General features: G+C 38.1%; 1 pseudogene; it reads right to left on the bottom strand.

The window, feature by feature from the left end:
- Window positions 1–13,033: 13,033 nt before the first annotated feature.
- On the bottom strand, window positions 13,034–15,845 carry LOC131904792 (nucleic acid dioxygenase ALKBH1-like; annotated as a pseudogene).
- Between the last annotated feature and the right edge of the window lie 5,956 nt (window positions 15,846–21,801).

Below are 21,801 nucleotides of genomic sequence, written 5' to 3'. Positions count from 1 at the left end.
TAACAAAAGAAACAATCAGTCAGAAGAGCAGATGAGTGACTCACCTGCCAGCAGAGCTAACCCACTCCCTAGATTCTGTTCCCAAAGACTCATCCCACAGATCTTTCCCTCTCACCTCATCACCCACACTGCTCCTCGGCCCTGTACTAACCCTAGCAGACTTCCACTGCTCAGGTACAGGCCACACCAGTCAGAACAGTTGAATGATATACCTCCCAGCTGAACTGCCCCACTCCCTAGATTCTGTTCCCCAAGACCCAAACCATTGCCCACCCCTCCCACCTCATCACCAGTCCTGAGGCCAGGCCCTGCCCCCAAACACAGGGACTCCTACTTCTTAGGTATAGACCACATCAGTTAGAACAACAAGTGCAAGCCATACCAGTCAGAGAGCAGAGACCTCCTGCTGAAACAAAGGCCAAGATAATGACCAGAAAGCCAGCTCCCAACTTGAACAGGGACTCCTTACTACATGAGAAGTGATGTTTGCTGCCAGAAATCCAGGCCACAAAAGACTAGAAGACCAAATAAGAAACAGAAACCAAGGAGCAAACACCCATCCAATGAAGATAAACTTAGAAATTAGTACCTAGACCTAATAATCCCAAACCCAGATGCCTAAATGCCAGTGTAGAATAAAATCAGAAACAGCCAGGGCAGTATTGCACCACAGGGCCCAGCTATCCTGAACAGCAAGACCTGAATATTCCAATGCAGCCAAAGCACAAGAAAACTTTAAAACCAACTTTATGAAGATGATGTAAGTCATTAAAGAGGGAATAAAAAACTTTCTTGAAGAAATCAAGAAGAAGACAATCAAAAAATTGGAGTAAATAAAAAAGTTCCTTAAAGGATGCCAAGAAAGCCAAGAAAAAACAAAAACAACAGAACAGGTGAAGGAAAATATTCTAGACCTGAACATCAAAATAGAAGCAATAAAGAACACACAAACTGAAGCAATCAATATAGGAAATGGAAAATCTGGGTAAGTGATCAGAAACTACAGTCAAAGGCATCACCAACAGAATACAAGAGATAGAAGAGAGAATCTCAGGTATTGAAGATATGATAGAAGAAACAGATTCAGTTGAAGAAAATGTTAAGTCTAAAACACTCCTAACATTAAACATCCAAAAAGTCTGGGACACTACAAAAAGACCAAACCTAAGAATAATAGGAATAGAAGGATGAGAATCCCAACTCAAAAACCCAGAAAATATATTTAACAAAATCATAGAAGAAAACTTTCCTAACCTAAAGAAGGACATACCTATAAAAGTACAAGAAACTTAGAGAACACCAAATAGATTGGATCAGAAAAGGAAGTACCCATGTCACATAATAAATCAAAACACTAAACATACAGAAGAAAGAAAGAGTATTAAAAGCTGCAAGGGAAAAAAGCCAAGTAACACATAAAGGCAGACTTATTAGAATTATACCTGATTTTTCAATAGAGACTCTAAAAGCCAGAAGGACCTGTACTGATATCTTATAGATTCTAAAAGACCATGGATGTCAGCCCAGACTACTATATCCAATAAAACTTTCAATCACCATAGATGGAGAAAATTAGATATTTGAAGATAAATTCAAATTTAAAAAATATCTAGCCACAAATACAGCCCTATAGAAGGTACTAAAGAAAAACTCCAACCCAAGGAAGTTAACTACACCCATGAAAACACAGGCAATAGATATTCTCACACCACCAAAATACAAAGAAAAGAAACACACACACATACACACACACACACACACACACACACACACACACACACATACTACTACCACTACCACCACCATCAACAAAATAACAAGAATTACCAATCAGTGGTCATTAATATCTCTCAATATCAATGGACTCAATGCCTCAATAAAAAGACACAGGCTTACAGAATGGGTAAGGAAAGAGGATCCATCCTTGTGTTGCATACAAGAAACACACCTCAACTTCAAAGACATTGCCTCAGAATAAAGGGTTCAAAAAAGATTTTCTAATCAAAAGGACCTAAGAAGGAAACTAGTATAGCTATTCTAATATCAAACAAAATAGTCTTCAAATCAGAATTAATCAAAGAAGATGGAGAAGGATGTTTATTACTCATTAAAAGAAAAATCCACCAAGATGACATCTCAATTCTGAACATCTATGCTCCAAATGCAAGGGAACCCACATTTGTAAAAAGAAACATTGCTAAAGCTTAAATCACATATCAAACCTGACACATTAGTAATGGGAGACTTCAATGCTCTACTCTCACCACTAGACAAGTCTTCCAGACAGAAACTAAAAAGAGAAGTAATGGAACTAACAGGCATTATGAATCAAATGGACCTAACCAATATCTACAGAACATTTCACCCAAACACAAAAGAATATACCTCGTTCTCAGCACCTCATTGAACCTTCTCAAAAATTGACCATATATCCAGTCGCAAAACAAGTCTCAAAAGATGCAAGAGAATTGAAGTAACTCTCTGTATTTTATCAGGCCACCATGGATTAAAGCTATATATCAACAATAACAAAAACAGCAGAAAGCCTAAAAGCTCATTGAAACAGAAAAATTAAATACTGAATAACTTCTGTGTCAAAGCAAAAATAAAGAAAGAAATGAAAATCTTCCTAGAATTCAATGAAAATGAATGGACCACATACCCAATCTAAGGGACACAATGAAACCTATGCTATAAAGAAAGTTCATAGAAATAACTGTCTTCAAGAAGAATTGAGAGAAATCTCATACTAGCAATTTAACAGCACACAGGAAAGTTCTAGAACAAAAAAGGAAACACACCCAAGAGGAAATGATGGAAAGAAATAATCAAACTCAGGGCTGAAATCAATAAAATAGAAATAAGGAGAAAAATACAAAGAATTAATGAAACAAAGAGTTGATTCTTTGAGAAAATCAACATGATAGGCAAACCCTTATCCAAACCAATTACAAAGCAGAGAGAGAATATCCAAATTAACAAAATCAGAAATGAAAAGGGGGACATGACAACAGACACCAAGGAAATCCAGAGAATCAATAGATCCTACAACAAAAAACCTGTACTTCACCAACTAGAAAATCTGAAAGAAATGGACAATTTTCTCTATCGATACCACTTACCAAAGTTAAATCAAGATCACATAAACAAGTTAATTAGACCTATAATCCTCAAGGAAATAGAAGCAGTCATTAAAAGTCTACCAACCAAAAAAAGGGGGCATAGAGGGGCTGGAGAGATGGGTGGCTCAGTGATTAAGAGGACAACAGGGGTTCAATTCAATTCACAGCAACTACTTGGTGGCTCACAACTGTCTAGAGTGGGATTTGATGCTCTCTTTTGGCATTAAGGCATGCATGCAGATAGAGCACTTGTATTCATAAAATAAAAACAAAACAAACAAACAAAAATGTGCTTGCTTGTACTTATCACCACAGCCCATTGAGCAGCTTGGGGAAGGCGGCAGCAATGGAGGAGATGAGCTTGACAGGATAATGAATTTGATAAAAACGAACAAAAGGAAACTAGTTTAATATCATTCTATAAAATGGGAATTTGTGAAACACTCCAGTTTCCTGAGTTAGTTTCTGCTGTATTTTAAAAATAAATTAATGTTATGGAAATTTCATTCTTTTGTTAGTATGTATGAACTTCACAAATGAATCGATTTAAAGTTGTACAAAATAATTTTGTAAAATGAACTATGATGTGTCCATATGGTATTTACTCACTCCTTCAGAAAATCCACAAATCTTGGAGGTAGCAAAATTCTGCAGAATATAAATATATCAATAAATCTCAATTTTATAGGTGAACTTTCAAATCCAGAGAAGTTTAAAAAAATGCTTCTGATAAGGAGGTTAATGGCATAATAAAAGCCAAGTATTCTGCATTATAATATAACCAAATATTTTTCCTATGAGCTACTAAAAAGAATGAAGCAAAACAAAATAAAATAAATGAATCAAGAATTTTATGAGAAATCCTTTTGAAAAAAAATGGCTTTTGAGCAGCTTCAATATTAAAGTACCTCTTCTAATTCTTGATGATACCCATTGGATTATTTTTAAGTAGAATGCATAAAAACATGTACACAAATCAACACACATGCATATGTTTATATTTATTTTGGTTTCCATGGTAGCTAGTTGTTTGCTCCAAATTACCAGATCATCCACAGCAGGGTCTGATTTTTGCTTATCTCCAGCAGCCCAGCATATTTATGATACTGCCATGTGCATACTGGGTCCTTGATAAATATTTGTGGTGGCTGATGGAACTGCTGCTGTTGCTAACGTCTATTGGGAAAGCCTCAGGTCTGTGGTAGGGAGAAGCTTTTCTCTTCTAAACTAGCCATCGGCTCTTGTTTGACATTTAATAAAGGCTTTCTATTACTAGTTGCATAATAGCAATTAAAACCCTCATCAAATCTATCTTAACTGCTTAAAGTCTTCCACTGGGGAGCATTTTCCTTGGCAAACATCTGCAATAAAAGGCTATTTAATCTTCATAACTGAAACAGTCAGTTATGTTAATTTGTCTCTTTTATTGTCAGTTTACATTGGAGTCACACACAGCTCAAATCCTCCAGCAAAACAGTTAGGAGCAAAGCCCGAGTGTCTGAAATCAGTTACAATTGGCCCAAGATTCTCAATGGGAGTAAGTTAGACTAATGAAGATCTATGATACTTTCTATTGGAGATTCTTAATTTGTGCTCTCCAGTTTAAGAATGAGGCTGCCAAACACTGCAGAGAACCATTCTGTGTTAAAAATCTGACATCAGGTTTCAATGGTGAGTTAAAGAGACTCCATTTCTACCAAATTTTTCTTTAAAAATACTTTGAAAATTGTTCAACTTTATAAGATGAAAAAGTACCAATTCTTAAATATGTTAATAAAAACAAGGCAACAATTAAGACAGTATATATGACACAAACTTAAAACAATAGTGATAGTATGAGACAGACTCTGATGCCTCCTGGTATGTTCCCATATTATCTAAGTGATTATCCTTGAGTCTTCACCCAGCCAGGCTTGGGAGAGCCCAAGATCTATAGTAAGTTGGATTAGATAATATATAGAATTTGACCTATTAGTGATTAAACTCTTGATAGCTTTTTGTGAAATGTTGGTAATATTTTCATTTTATAATAAACAGAATCCAGGAAGTTCAGCAAACCATCCAATATCCAAGAGCATCAACATTTCTGATCAGATATATCTTACTCCCAAGTCCACATGAAGAAGCATTTTTTTCTATTTGAAAGACAACACAAAAACTAATTATAACAGTCTTATCTTTAAGTGTTGGTCCTTAAGTTTTTCAAAATATAAGGCCTGTTTCACAAGCTAAATGGACATAGTTAAATTAGAGAAGCCATAGGTTTTTGGCCCCAAAGTTGGAGCAAGACATTGATTTAAACTTGTGAGACAGGCCTTATATCCTGTCAGAAGGAGGTTGGTTACTTTCATGACATTGTGTTGCTATTGCAGTATTCAGAATGTCTTGCCAAGCTGGTCATTGTTGTAGCTCACAGTATTTACAGGTGAGCAAGATTGGTGATTCTTTTTCTCTTCCATGGCAACTTCCAGCACAATGAAAGATAGCCAGGAAGGATCAGTCTCCAGAAGGCTACACGCTTTGTTTCTCCATGTCCTACAAGTACGTACTCTCCAGAATAAGGTCTTACTGTCAAGTTCCAGAGCAATGATTCTCAACTCTTTATACAGCTCCTCATGCTGTGGTAACCCAACCATAAAACTATGCTGTAGCTACTTCATAACAGTAATTTTGCTACTGTTTTGAATTGCAATGTAAATGACTGATATGCAACCCCTCTCAAAGTGTTGTTCAACCTCAAAGGGATCAAGACCTAAGGTTGTTAACTTCTGCTCTAGAGGATACGGAAGAACATTTGGTAGTAGTGTATAATGTTTGGGTCTATTGGACCTCACTGGCCAAAAACTCCAAGAACTCCAAAAGAGGCAACCCACTCCTTTACAGTGAAATATGATCAAATCTACCACTTCAGTTACCTCCTCCCACTACTCCTGGATCTTCCCATACAAGTTCCCTTGTCAACTTCATAACTTCATGTGCTCTCATTTTTCAATGTCACAATAAGTCCAATTAGTACTACAAATATATGTAAGGCTGTGGGGCCATCCACTGGAGAGCAGGCAACCTGCCATTGGCTGTACTCCCAAATAATGATTCACCCTATCAACTGCCAATAGTTCTTTGGTTAAACATGGGGCCTAATGAACTCTTACCCATTTATGGTGATGGTTTGATATTGTGTAGGTCTTGTGTAGATAGTAACAATAGCTCTGTGAAATCCAAATAATTTTGTAGACCTTATCTCCTATTATTGTGTCAATGCATAGAAAAGGGGTCAAAAGCCAGATGAGAGTAACTTTGTGCTAGAAATTTTTGTCTATAAGCCAAAAAATGAATAAAATAGACATTTATACTTGAAATAATGTTCTTAATGTTTTTCTATCATGGGCCTTTCATAGTAGATCAATACCGTTTACACCACTCTCACAGCAAGTAGTAAATTTCTTTCACTTCACCTGTTTCTAACCATTTAATATTGTTAAAAAGATGCCAAGAAACAACAATCAGTGTGATTTCTCTTAAACTGAAATCAGAGCATTATTCTTGATGACATTCATTGTATGGAAGCAGGACCTCTGGAGGGGAAAAGGGAGAAAACATCACACAGTGAACGTGATTACATTAGTTTTTGAAGTTCATGAAAGTTAAGGCAACCTTGATGCAATAAAACATGCTGGAAAAATGAAGAAAATGTTCTTGTGGTATCATCAATGTACACTACAGATTGAGTAAAATATTGACTATGCTATAATGTACATGAAGGCAAGCAATAATACTGAACTTATAGTGATGGGCATTTGTCATGTCAAATTCCCTCAGCAGCAGTGGAAATTGGTGATCAATGCCATTTAAAAAGAACAGATATTCATTATTAATAAATATGACAAATCTGAATGTGGTAATTAAGTAGAAATAAATTAAGTTGTACTTTATTCCAAAGGGAAAACCTTCCAGAATTCATTGCTGCACTCACTTAATTAATGTTTTACTGCAATTCAGAAGTAGTGATAATATCAAGAACATTCTACATAAAATTCCAAAAATTCCAAAGCTTCTCTGCTGAACTTCTCATTACCAGCATTAATTGACTAATTCTGACCATGTGAAGTTTGAGTGAATTTCATATATTTCTGCTCTAAGACCTACTATGGTGGTTTGAATGATGGTTACAGGCAGTTGTATATGTGGTTGGTCAAGCTGCCTAGGGACTCTTAGGAGTTGTGACCCTGCTGGATTCAATGTCACTTGGAGTGTAAGTCCTCACACTATTTCTGGTTGCTCTCTCTGCTTCCTGCTTGTAGCTGAAGATGTGGTCCCTTAGCCTTCTGCCCCAGCCACAGTGTCTGCTGCTTGCTGCCATGTATGACGTATTCTTATCTCTCTGGAACTGTAAGTTCAAATAAACCCTCTTTCTAGAAGTTACCTTGTTTGTGGTATTTTATAATAGCAATTGAAAAGTAACTAAATACATTTAACTAAAGAAAGAAGTGAAACACTGAATTCTTGGCCTGGTTAAATTTTGCTGTCTAATTTAGTTGCACATATGATTCCTTTTCCTGAGGTACAATGGGATGTAGTCTAAATAATCCCTCAGCAATGTGGGCTCCTCCATCACCAGCTTCTAATAATTTGTCTTTGTGCTGCACTAGAGAAGCTGAGTACTATGCTTCCCAGAATTCTCTTGTTTTTATTGTTCCAGTGTATTAGCCATTAGGTTGGACTTCTACAAAAATTGGAAGATATTTCAAAACTGGGTAATAGTGACATGCAGCCAGCTGTGTAGCATCATAGCAAGTAAGTTTCCAACTGTTTTGTGAGAGATATTCCATATTTTGGTTTCCTCTATCTTTAAATTTTTTTTCTTGAGATTAGAATGTAATTATCTACTGTCCCCTTCCCATTTCCTCCCTACAAACCTTGACATATGCTCATCCTTGCTCTTTTTCAAATTTGTGGTCTTTTTCTCATTTAATTGTTGTTACATACATTCAAATATACATACATGCATACATACTCCTAAACATATAAGTACAAGTTTCTCAGTCTATACAATGCTACTTATATGTATGTTTTCAGAGCTGGTCATTTAGTATTGGATAAGCAATGGGTGAGCTCTTCTCTAGGGAAGACCATTTTTCTCATTCACAGTATTCCTTAATTGCCTCTAGTTCTTTGTGTGGAATTGCAGTCTCCTGAGAGCTCCTCATCTACATTCACAGTGTTATTAATTCACATAATATATTTTGATCATATTCATGCAAACCCTTCCCAGATTCACCCTCACATCCATATCTTCAGAAATTTGGCCTCCCCCAATCCATGGAGTCCAATTTATGTAGCCCAAATACTCTTGGGTGTGACTTCCTTGAAGCTAGTTGACCAACCAGCAGTCACACCCTTAAGACAACTGACTCATCTCCTAACAGTTATCAAATGCCAATAGCTTTTCTGCTAGGGGTTGGAGTTTCCGCTCACCTCTGTGACTCCATGTTGGAAATTCGTCTGACTTAGCTTGCGTAGGCTGTGGATGAGGTCACAGGGCTGTAAGTTCTTATGTGCAACTGCTGTGTGGTCCAGAAAGTATTATTTTCCTGTAGTTACCCATTACCTGCTGATCTTACACTCTTTCTACCCCTTTTTCAAGATTAGTTAGAACTTGGGAGGATTAGTGATATATAGACGTTCTATTTAGAGTTGAGTATTCTGCAGTCTTTTATTCTCTTCACACTGACCAGTTTTGGGGGCTGGCTCTTTTCCTCACCAATACTAGTTAGGTACTGCAAATTTCCCCAATATTTTCAATGTTTTCTTTTTTACAATAAGCTCTTAAGAATCTTCTACTTCAGTGTTGACATAATATGGTACCCTCTGTTCTTCCCTTCTATGTAATTAATAAGCTGATTTCTGTTTGTTCAACCCCTTACTACTAGAGATATACAGAATTGCTTCTATTTTCCTTGCCAAACTCCTCTGACTGATATATCATTGTTAAATTCATGTTTGGATCATTAGAATTTTGTTCTTCTCCAACACTCAATTTGACATATATATTACACAGAGTTTATCATTCTCTTGTAACAACACTGAACTCTTTCTAAGACACTTGCCTATTTCCAGGTCTTTGGTCATGCTGAGAATCATATACTACTTTCTAATTAACCAGGCATGTCATAACAAACATGCATTGTCATAAGCAACATAACCAATCACATCTAAGTTAAGACCTAACAAAGTGCAGCACAAGCACTACATAGAGTCTCACCCAAGAATATTGATAGATTGCTCAGACCTATCAATTGTGATTAATAAGGACCAAAGATGTAAATCAACACAAATATCTTTGCTTATTATCAAAAGATTGCTTCTGTCATAATAGGCAGAGGTACTGGTAAACTTAGGGTGAATGAAGGCAAGGCAAGCTTCATAGAGAAGACTGGTGGTACAGAAGATGTGTTTACTATGGAGGAGACTAGCAAAGGGCTGTTTAAAGATATTGAACAGTGCTAGATCGATGACTCAGCAGTTAAGAGCACTTGCTGTACTTGTAGAATGTCTGGGTTCAGGTCCTAACACCCAACACCTGGTGACTCACCTATAATTTCTCTCCCAGGTAAGTCAATGCATTTTTCTGGCCTCCTTGTGCCAGAACAACATATTGTTCACATACATAAGTACACCCAAATACTCAAGCAAATTAAATAAAAATAAATAAATCTTTCAAAAAGAAAATAGATAAGTGGAGCAGTTCGCAAGTGAAGCTGAGATTTGAAGCACAATTTGAAGGATAAGAGTTAGAAGAAGACATCAGAGATGGGAGGCATGACATATTTAGATAGTACAAGTTTGTATCAGTGCAATTGGCACTCTTCTACTAGAATAATATGACTCAATGAACCTGAAATCAAATTTTAATTTAATTTAGTATGGGAACACTTATCAACTAATTCTTTATGCCATCAGCCTTGTTGAATGTCAAGTTTATAAAGATACACAAAATAGATGTGATTGTTTAGAAAATACTTCACCAAGGATAAGGATTTATGAAAATGAAAACATAACAGTTACCTCATATCTTAAGGGAAAATTTTAAAATTCTCACATCCTATTAGTCAGCATGTTCTCAAATCTGTTGAATATCCTTGCTGCACTGATGTTTTGCCCTCTGTCAATGTTGGAATGTCTTAATTAGCATGCATGGTTATAAGCAACATAACTGATCACATTTTAGCTAGAATTTTCCTGCCTGGCCCACAGTCAGGACAAATCTCTCTCACCTGCCAGTCCCACAGGCACTCAGACCCGACCAAGTAAACACAGAGACTTATATTGGTTACAAACTGTATGACTGTGGCAGGCTTCTTACTAACTAACTGTTCTTACAGCTTAAATTAATCCATTTCTATAAATCTGTACCTTGCCACATGGCTCATGGCTTACCGGCATCTTCACATGCTGTTTGTCATCATGGCGGCTGGCAGTGTCTCCCTCACCCAGCTTCCTGTTCTCTCAATTCTCCTCTCTGTTAGTCCCGCCTATACTTCCTGCCTGGCCACTGGTCAATCAGTGATTTATTTATTGACCAATCAGCAACACATTTGACATACAGACCATCCCACAGCATCACATTGAGGATAAAACTTAAGAGGAGCATCACAAGCACTACTTGGGGTCCCAGCCAAGACTCTTGGTAGGTTTTCCAGACCTGTTTCTCCATAAGCTTGCCTATCATTCACCCCAACCACAACCATGCACCAACACCATATGGGGTCAAACCTGCAAAATTCAGTGAGTCTGCTACAAATTCCTAAAGATCAATGGAGAGAGTCTTCTAAGCCTACAGAAGGTTTACTCCTAAGGCTCAAAAGTTGCACCCATTGTCAGCTGAGAGGTAACCACATCTGACACTCCATTAACATATTAACACAGAGTAGTCCTAAGACTGCACATGGAGCACCATTCATTTGGCTCACAAGCTGACAAGGTAGGATGACAGAAAACAAAGATCCAAACAACCGTTCAACAAGGGCAAGATCAGATATACAAAACCAGAAAACACTACCAACCAAACATTCCAGATGCTACACCCAACCACAAACTAACCAACACAAAAACAAACAACATGAATGAACACAAAGTTGTAATATTCTCTTAGAAAAGGATCCTACCTAATGCATTGTAAAATGATTACAAAAAATATGATGATATAATGATTGTAAAACAATAATTATAAGCATGTTCAAGAAAATCAAAGATGATATGAACAAATGCCTGAAAGAGGACAAAAAAACTTACAGTGAGTTGAAGGAAATAATTAAACAATTCAAGATATGAAATGGAATTTAATAAAGAGAATCTTGGGGAAAATAGTTAAAATGAAACAAAATTCAGAGTGAAAAGCCCAGAGAGTCAAACAAAGAGCTCAGAGAAAGTGTCACCAAGAAATTGGGTCAAGTTGAAGAAATAATATAGGATCTGGAAGATAAGGTAGAGGAAATAGATTACTCAGTCAAAGAAAATCTTAAATCCAGAAGGAAAAAAAGGGGGAATAGGGCATGCAGGAACTCTGGACTACCATAAAAATATTAAACCAGTGATTAATATGTATACAGGAAGGAGAAGAAACCAGGTCAAGGCACAGAAATTATTCTCAACAAAATCATAGAAGAAAATCTAAAATCTAAGGAAAGAGATTCATGTTAAGGGGAAAGAGGCATACTGAACAAAACCAGACAAGAATGGAAGAGAAAGTCACCACATCACAGAACAGTCAGCACACCAAGTGTGCAGAACAAAGAAGGAAGGCAATTGAGAGCACCAAGAAAGACCAAGGCAGGCCTGTCAGAATAATGCCCGACTTTTCCTTTTTTAAAACGAAAAGTAAGTAAGTTCATTCATAGAGAAACAGTTAACAGAACACACTAGAATAATGGTTCTCAACCTGTGGGTTACAACCCCTACGGGGATTGAATAACCCTTTCACGGGGGATACAGATCAGATATCTTGCACATCAGATATTTACATTAAATTCATAAGAGCAGCAAGCTTACAGTTATGAAGTAGCAATGAAATAGTTTTATGGTTGAGGGTCACCACAACATGAGGAACTGTATTAAAGGGGCACAGCATTAGGAAGATTGAGAACCACTGCCCTAGAGACCCTAATTCATTAATTAAATTGATTGAAAAGGCAACAGTGAGAGTTTTGAGACCCATAGGAGACAAAAAGTACTGTTCCCCATTCCTTTGGCTTACATACTGTCTTGAAGCAAAAACATATGGCTGTGATTAATATCTTCATGGAAACATGTGTGTATGTGTGGGGGTGTGTGTAGAAGTAACCAACCGTCTTATTAAATAAGAAACACAGAGCCAATACAGAGATAAAAGCCAAGAGGTCAGAGCAATAGCTAAGAGCTAAAAACCTTACCCTTCACTATCGCGGTGGTCCTACCTCTCAGAAAGAGACCTACTTCTTGTGTGTCTGTCTTTATAAAGACTTTCTGTTCTGCCTTCTCATTGGTTGTAAACCTAACCACATGACCGCCTCGTCACTGCCTTTCTGTACAGACCTCCAGGTCTTCTATGGTTGGTATTGAGATTAAAGGTGTGTGTCTCCAACGCTGGCTGTATCCCTGAACACACAGAGATCTACTTAGCTCTGCCTACCAAGTGCTGGGATTAAAGGCATGCACCACCACCACCCAGCTTTTGCTATGGCTCTAATAGCTCTGACCCCTGGGCAACTTTATTTATTAACATACAAATAAAATCACATTTCAGTACAAATAAAATATCACCATAGGGGTGTCTCATGTAGCTCAGATTGGCCTCAACCTTGTAATGTAGCTGAGGATAATCTTGAATTTCTGATATTCCACCTCTGGGTTGCTGGAATAGCAGCACATCTGATTTATGTGGTTCTGGTTGTTAAATCCAGGGTTGGGTACACTCTTGGAAAAGCACCTCTAAGGGCTAGCATTTTAAGTTTTGATGTTTTCATATACATGAGATCCCTCTGTGAGAGAAAGAAAAGAATAAAGAGTTAAAAAAATTGATATGACTGGAGGAGTTAGGAAGATTTTGATGGTTCATAGAAGCACAATTTATCCATGCCACAGGATGAGAACTACTGTATTTCCTATTAATAGAATTGGAGTTACTCCACAGACCTGTACACTCAGTTCCCCCTTCTTTAGAGGTAACAGCAAAGCTTAAAAAGGCTGCAAGAATTACACCACCTAGGTATACCAAATACGCATTCCTTCCTTTATCTAATCAGGAATTGGCCAAATAAAACACTTGTCTCAGCAAACTGTAATCAATTTACTTTTTCGGAAGGGTCTAAGGCAACAGCGTGATGGATGATGAGTTCTTCCTTGCCCCTGTTTTTGGCTTGTCTTGGTGTTAGAATCCATGGAAATGGAAGACTGAAAGAACAGACACTCAAATTCTCAGCTATTTAACTCCACCTGTCTTATTGAGCCACTCTAGTCATTTAGCTACCACAAACCATCAGTAGTGATGGCTCATCTTGTCTCCTCTATGGATTCTAAAGAAAAATCTCTGCTGAGTAGTACTCCATTGTGTATATGTACCACATTTTATTTATCCATTCTTCAGCTGAAGGGCATCTAGGTTGTTTCCAGGTTCTGGCTATTACAAATAATGCTGCTATGAACATAGCTGAGCATGTGTCCTTGTGGTATGATTGAGCATTCCTTAGGAATATGCCCAAGAGTGGTATAGCTGGGTCTTGGGGGAAATTGATTCCCAATTTTCTAAGAAAGTGCCATATTGATTTTCAAAGTGGCTGTACAAGCTTGCATTCCCACCAACAGTGGAGGAGAGTTCCCCTTGCTCCACATCCTCTCCAGCATAAGCTGTCTTCAGTGTTTTTGATCTTAGCCATTCTGACAGGTGTAAGGTGATATCTCAGAGTCATTTTGATTTGCATTTCCCTGATGATTAGGAATGTTGAGCAATTCCTTAAATGTCTTTCAGCCATTTGAGGTTTGCAGGCAAATGGATGGATCTAGAAAAAATCATCCTGAGTGAGGTAACCCAGACTCAGAAAGACAATCATGGTATGTACTCACTCATAGGAGGATACTAGATGTAAAACAAAGGATGACTAGACTGCTACTCACAACTCCAGGGAGGCTACCTAGAAAACAGGACCCTAAGAAAGACACAGGGATTGCCCAATGACAGAGTAATGGATGAGATCTACATGAGCAAACTGGACATGAGGGGGGTTAATGAAGGGCAAGGTTCTAGGGAAAGAGAGCTTAGGGGAGTGGGAGATCCCAGCTGGATCAAGAACAGAGAGGGAGAACAAGGAAAGAGAGACCATGATAAATGAAGACCCATGGGAATAGGAAGAAGCAAAGTGCTAGAGAGGTCCCCAGAAATCCACAAAGATACCTCCACAATACACTACTGGCAATGGTTGGGAGAAAGCCCGAACTGACCTAATCTGGTGATAAGATGGTGAAACACCCTAACTGTTGTGCTAGAAATCTCATCCAATGACTGATGGAAGCAGATGCAGAGATCCACGGCCAGGCCCCAGGTGGAGCTCTGGGAGTCCAATCGGCAAGAAAGAGGAGGGATTGAATGAGAAAGAGTTGTTGAGACCATGATTGGAAAAAGCACAGGGACAAAGAGCCAAACTAGTGAAAACACATGAACTATGAACCAATAGCTGAGGAGCCCTCAACTGAATCAGGCCCTCTGGATAAGTGAGACAGTTGATTAACTTGAATGGTTTGAGAGGCCCCCAGGCAATGGGGCCTGGACCTGTCCTTAGTGCATGAGCTGGCTCTTTGGAACCTGGAGCCTATGCAGGCACACTTTGCTTAGCCTGGGCGAAGGGAGGAGGGGACTGGACCTGCCTAGGTTGAATCTACCAGGCTGAGCTGAATCCCCAGGGGAGTCCTTGTCCTAGAAGAGATGGGAATGGGGGATGGGCTGGAGGGGGGGGCTGGAGGAGGGAGGACAGGGGAATCCGTGACTGATATATAAAATTAAATTAAATTATAAAATAAATTTAAAAAAAAAAAGAAAAATCTGGGTGTGTGTCAAGTACCTATCTGACAGCCATGTTAACTTGAGAAGTTTTTGTGTAGGTGACATAAGTCTGCCAGTCCTCTATAGAACAAGCCTCAGTGAGTGCATCTCTGGAAAGGGCAGATGGGATCACTATTTCCAGGCAGTGAAGCATACTTTCCCCTTCAATGTGTGGAAGGACATGAGGAACTTTTTAGTTCAAGTGGTAGCCAGAACATTACATTACCATGATGTTACCACTAAGCATAATTATGGCTTTAGGGGCTTCTTCTGAATTTGAGGCCACCCAAGAGAAAGATGGTATATTGTCCAAACTCTTAATGACATTGAAGGTTGGGAGCAATCTAGTCTATATCTGTCTACCTTGATCCCCAGTGTGAAGTCTAGGCAGTAGTAATTCCAGGTACCTGCTTCTGCACTGGAACCATGAAATCTGCAGGCAGTGGCTGCTTGCCAAGAGGGAAAACCAGGTCAGAAGGGAAAAGTATGTAATGGTCTGTTGAGTATTTCTTAAACTCCCAGTTGGGATGTGAGGCCAGAGTTGACCAGTGCAGTTTATCTGATAAACTTTGAAGTCTTTGTTTATTTACTTCTTTAGGTCTTAGAAACACTTTGTTCTATTCACCCAGATCTTGGGTCTCTTCTTTGATCATCTGATTTTGCAGGTTTTAGGAATACAACTTTGGTGTCTGTGGTAGTTTGAATGTAATTGCCCCCCATAAATCACATGAATGGCACTATTAGGAGATGTGGCTTGTTGTAGTCAGTATAGCCTTGTTGAAGGAAGTGTGTCACTGTGGGGGAAGGCTTGAGGTTTCCTATGCTCAGGATACCTCCAAGTGTCTCAGTTGACTTCCTGTTGCCTGCAAGATAGAGGACTCTCAGCTACTCCTCCAGCACCATGTCTGTCAGCAGGCTGCTGTGTTCCCTTGCCATGATAACGGACTGAACCTCTGAAACTACAAGCTGCCACCTCAATTAAATGTTTTCCTTTATAAGAATTGCAGTGGTCATGGTGTCTCTTCACAGCAATAGAAACCTTAAGACAGTGTCTTACAATAGTTTTTAGGAGTACAACTTAAGACAATTTTATTTAATGTCACTGGTTTCCAGAGAATAAAGGGCTTGGGACAAAAATAAATCCAAGTTAGCATTCAAGTCCATAGACTGGCTACTTGATTACAGACAGAATTCCCACTCTTTAGGACACATTCAGCTGCCAGGGCTCCAGCCATAGGTCTTGAGCACTACAAAGAAGTTGAAAAGTGCTCCCAAGGATGTAAGCAATTCTAGGTAAGTGTTGGAACAGCAGATTCTATACTGTCTGCAAATCTCTTAGGCTCTTCAGATAAAGCAGGATAACTGGTGTCTATTAAATGACTAGGACACTTAGAACAGATTTAAAGTATAAATGTCTACTTTGAATCATGATACAGGTAAGCTGGAAGAGGACAGAACAGCAATAAGACCCTTTGAGCATCTTTGCTTTCTGGAATGGCTCTTATTCTCCATTACTCTGCATGTTCCACGGTGTCTAAATTTTTGATGTTCTTCTCCTTGTGCTCCTACATAAATATGTCTGTATGTGCTTTAGATTATACTTCTGTACAAAATAGCATTGTATTCAGAATGAACTTAGCAACTTGGCTCAAGACACTTTGTGTAGAAAAAGTATCCTTTATTTCTTGTATGCTCCTAACAACTTATGATACAGTAGGGTAGGGAAATAAATAATTACTATTGGGTAGGCAAGTTGGCTTTTTAATATTTTTAAGTTTTTACAAATTATTTAGACCAGAAAGCATTTCTGCTTTGAAATAAAGGGGGAGGGACTGAATCACTGTCCCACCACAAATGGGGTTGTGGAGATAGCCTTGCTTAAGCAAACTGAAAGTCTACTGTCAATGATTCTAAGTGAGTGTCAGGTGATGCCGGAAGTTTGCAGTTAAAGACTATACTAGATTCAAACTTAAGCAAAGTCTAAGGTTCCATCTATTTCTATCAGATCTTTGTAGTCAGAAGATTTCCTGTGTCCTAGCCTGGCCCACGGTTGGGACAAATCTCTCATACACGGTCCTGCAGCCTTTTATAAAAAAATCACACAGAGGCTTAATGCTAATTATAACTGCTTGGCCATTTGCTCAGGCTTATTAGTGACTAGCTCTTACACTTAAATTAATCCATAATTCTTATCTATGTTTAGCCATGTGGCTGGTACCTTCTTTCAGTTCTGCCTTCATATCTTGCTTCCTTTGTGCCTGGGTGGCAACTCCTGACTCAGCCTTCCTCTTCCCAGAATTCTCATTGTCTGCTTATCCTACCTATACTTCCTATGTGGCTACTGGCCAATCAGCATTTTATTTATCAACCAATCAGAGCAACACACATATCCACAGCATACAGAATGACATCTCCAGCATTTCTGCTTTTCTTTCTAATCAAAAAGGAAGGTTGTAACTTTAATGTAGTAAAATTACATATAACAAAACTGCTATCAAGCAAGAATTACAGTTATAATATCTAGCCTATTTGTATTTGGCAAAATTAAAGAAAATATTCTATCTATCCTATATTTGTGAGTCTAAAGTTTCATATCTAATTTATCTTTTATCATAACCAAGGAAAATTATAACTATCTGGTCTTCAACTACACCAAATGACTCAGAAAGATATAACATTACCTAAGTAAATAGGAAGGGCATTGTAAGCAACTTCCAAAAATCTAGAATGACAGAGACAGCTGGCTACCTAGATAGTCACCCAAAGTTCTTCTGCAACATTGAGAAATACATTTTCAGCCCACAAGCATCTATAGAGTCTCTCAGGTGCTTCTTCCTGTGTCCTGTAGAATGTCTGGCAGTTTCTTTTGTGAAGGAGGAACCTGAAGGTATATCTTGTCTTGCAAAGTTGAGTGGTCACCTTCCAATGGGTTCTGCATGTCCAGTCAATATAACATTTTTTCAAGCAGTCCAGGCAAGAACAGTTTCTTGCCAAAATGGCTATTTTTGCCAACAAGAAGACAAACTCCATATGGAGTGTCTTCAATGCCCATCTTCCTCTTTGAAGTAAATTGGTGCTGCCAGGAACAAATGTGCCTCAATGCCCAGAAAGTCTAAGTTTTTAAAACATTTTAATGCCATATTCTGTAGGTCTTTGAAGTGTTTAAAGATTAACCTATACATCTGAAGTATATCTATGCATACCTAGAAAACTTAACTAATATGACTATAAATTTGATTATCATGGATGACTAATAATTAATCTGTATTTCTTAATTATATATTACAATTTCAAATGAGCTGCACAAACATAATACCTTAAACAAGAGTAGAAAATACATACATTATAATAAAATTAACTTTAAATTTTTATCAATAAACTAAAATCCAAAGCAATGTAAAACATTTTAAACAAGTTTTTGCTCTTTAAAAGTAGATTCAATAATATACCTTTTCATCTGATCATATGTATATCCTAGCCCCCTTTCTTTTTTCCTTAGAAAGATATTGACTATGACTAACAACAATTTGTAACCAACAACCTAAACCAAGACAAACATCTATAATTCAGTTTTTAGAAATGTGGGCATAGTTTTCTAGGCTACTTCCTGCTGATAGGGGGTGCTGGTAGTCTTATGGGGATCCTGAAAAAATTAAGAATTATAGTTAACTCCTGATTGGAATAGTCTGTGAGGCTGCATTGTCTGAGCCAATTGCCTTGAAGCCATTCTGGATGTTGGTTCATCTGGGCCATGGTGTCATTGGATACCTTTCAGGGGGTCTTGGCTGGTCAAACCATATTACCCTGGTAGCAATCTATAGGTTCTCATCTTCTGTGTAAACAAAAGCAGAACCTCTTTTCCAAAGCAACATATCCTTAGAAAAAAATTTTGAAATTGAGATACCTTTAAAATATAGATATTGATTTAACTCAGCAGTTTTAACAATCAAATGTCTCTCTGCAGTTAAAAAATCCCAAAGATAGTATAATCTAGACTCTGTGTAATTTCCATCTTTACATGGCTTATTTTTTATATTACTTTTACTGTCTTTTTAAAAGACTTTATTTTTTAAAACTATTTCTTTATATAACTGTCTATATTCATTTTCTTCTCTCTTCCAAGACTGTGTACATTTTTAAATACACTGTATACTGTTTAGGGTTTATCCCATCCAAATCTGCCTTATTGTGAATCTATTGCTTTTAAACTGCAGCATTACTAGGGCTGAAATTGCAGCCTTGGCTGATGGCTCTATCTACCTCAGTTTTCCAACATGGTGGTTGTATGTTTACTGCCAGCTTTGGCTCTGGGAGCATGTGTACCACCAACTCTCGGAAGCAGTGGGTCTATGCCTCCATTAAAGCAGCATGTAGCTGAGAAAACTTTTTTTTTTAAATTATAACTGCTGGGCCTTACACTTAAATTAACTCATAATTCTTATCTATGTTTAGCAATGTAGCTTGGTACCTTTTTTCAAGCCACATGGCTTTCAGATGTTTATTCAACGAATTGATGTCAGATGCAATAGCATGGGTGGAAAGCTCAAACTTAGTGATTTCTCCATAATCCCCAGTCATTCTTTCTGATAAATTCCATCTCTATATCCTGGAGATCTTCCATAAAGCCTCCCTGTATTTCTCTCTACAGTATGAACTTGCTGGGGCTTGTTAAAAATGTTTAGCCTCACCAGAGCCAAGGGAGGACATAGCCTGGCTCTCCCCTGCTTTTTGGCTAGCCTCCTGGGTCTGAGAGGCATTGGGTTGGCACTGTGGTTGAAGCCACAGTTGCCGTCTTTTTATTTACCATACCTGAATACTGGAGGAGGGTCTGGCCTAGCAATCCATCTCTACACCTAGCATTTAGTCATGGAGAAATTACTTACCCCTGGAACAGGCCGAATCAACTTTACCTGCAATGTTGTACCACCCATGTTTTGTGTAAACTGTTTTCTAGGCTTTCAAGCCTCCCAGTAACCACTTAGCACAGAAGTGGGCTTTCTGTCAATTTTTCCTTAGGAACTATGGCTCTTGCCAAATTTGCCAAATCTTTCCAAATTTGTCTTCTCGTAACCAAGACAGACCTCTTCCTCTGCTTTGTCCTTTTCTTATCACCTATGGGTTACTCTATCACTCTATGGACATTCTTTATATGCTGGTTTAGATGGTTGATATACCAAAGTCTCTCATACTTCATAAAGTTTACATCCCACAACTGGACTCAACAGAGCCACTAAAGCCCCGTAGCAATCTTGAGGTCCCTGTTGAGTGAAATATTTTGTAACTATCCTCTGAACATCGTTCTGCCAGGTCCTATGACTTGGGATTCAAATATAGCTTCTCGTACTGCTAGTTCCAATAACAATGCCTGTCTTTTCTCTGTTGTTTTTCATTCCCAAATATCTATTGGGTCTTACTATTTAATAATCTATCAAGTGTTGGAGGATGCAGTGGGGGCAGGGGAGAGTTTAAATGTAGTTACTCTACTTAGGGGATAATGTTCTTCCCAGTAGCCATAGGCTATCAAACAAAAGCCCAGTACCAGTTGTGGGTTATTTCTCTTCAAGTTGTTCATCAGAGAGATTTTGCCAGAGATCCTCAAAACACAAGAGGTTATTGCCATTGGTTTTTGGTTGACCATCATAACTTGATAGGAATATTCTACTGCTGAAGACACCACACACTTTGGTTGCAGTACATGGGGGAATTTTTGGGGAAGTACTAATGCGGAGCTTTCCTCCTTGCTGGGTAGTTTTCATAGCACAGAAGTGCTATGCACACTGTGGAGATGGGAGAATCAATAGTCTTACCCAGTTGTAAACTCCAGGTATTATAGTAAAAACCAGTCTGTTAAGACATGGGTACAATAGTGGCATAAGTGTTATAGACTGTGGGTTGGTCAACATCTTTCCTATTGGACCTAAGGCCTGCTTCACCAAAAAAAAAGAACTCATATCTATTACATCAGTCTGGAAAAGAACCTGTGGCTAAGAAGAGCATAGGCTCTAGGGGAGGACTTACTCTTCATTTTTCTAAGTGGACATGTGATATTTTTTTATTTTATTTTTTTTTACTTTTTATTTTTATATACACTAATTAATTCAGCTCTCAGCCCTCATTATAGAAGATATTTTTGTAGCAGAGACAAGTTAATACAGAGACCCACAATTGGTCAAAGTGCAGAGAATGTGTTACTATTGAGGTCTCAGGCATAAATGGGACAACCATATCAAACTCCCTTCCCCACAGGTTCAGGCAACATAAAAGAAGAGAAAGCAAAAACATTCTAAGAACCAGAGATTGGGGAGATGTGCTATGAAACAATGTCTACTGGTCATGGTATGGTAGATATATTTATGAACTAGGTATACTTAAGGCTGATCAAGACTGCACAAGATCAAGCCAATCAATATTTCAGCACATATGGGGATGGTCACAAGGTCCATATCTGAGGAGATATTGACAATTGATACTTGCTAAGTGAAGAAGTCAGTTTTCTTTCTTTATGACTGTGACCCCCTGATAGGTTGGCTATGGTCCAGTGGATAGCTTCAGACCCATGTGTACACAGAAAACACTAACTAGATATAGTAATTTACTTGAAAAAGCAGA

This window comes from Peromyscus eremicus, chromosome 2 (genome assembly GCF_949786415.1).
Source record: "Peromyscus eremicus chromosome 2, PerEre_H2_v1, whole genome shotgun sequence".
Classification (NCBI taxonomy): domain Eukaryota; kingdom Metazoa; phylum Chordata; class Mammalia; order Rodentia; family Cricetidae; genus Peromyscus; species Peromyscus eremicus.
Note: the sequence above shows the minus strand (reverse complement) of the source record. Positions and strands in the feature narration are given on the sequence as shown.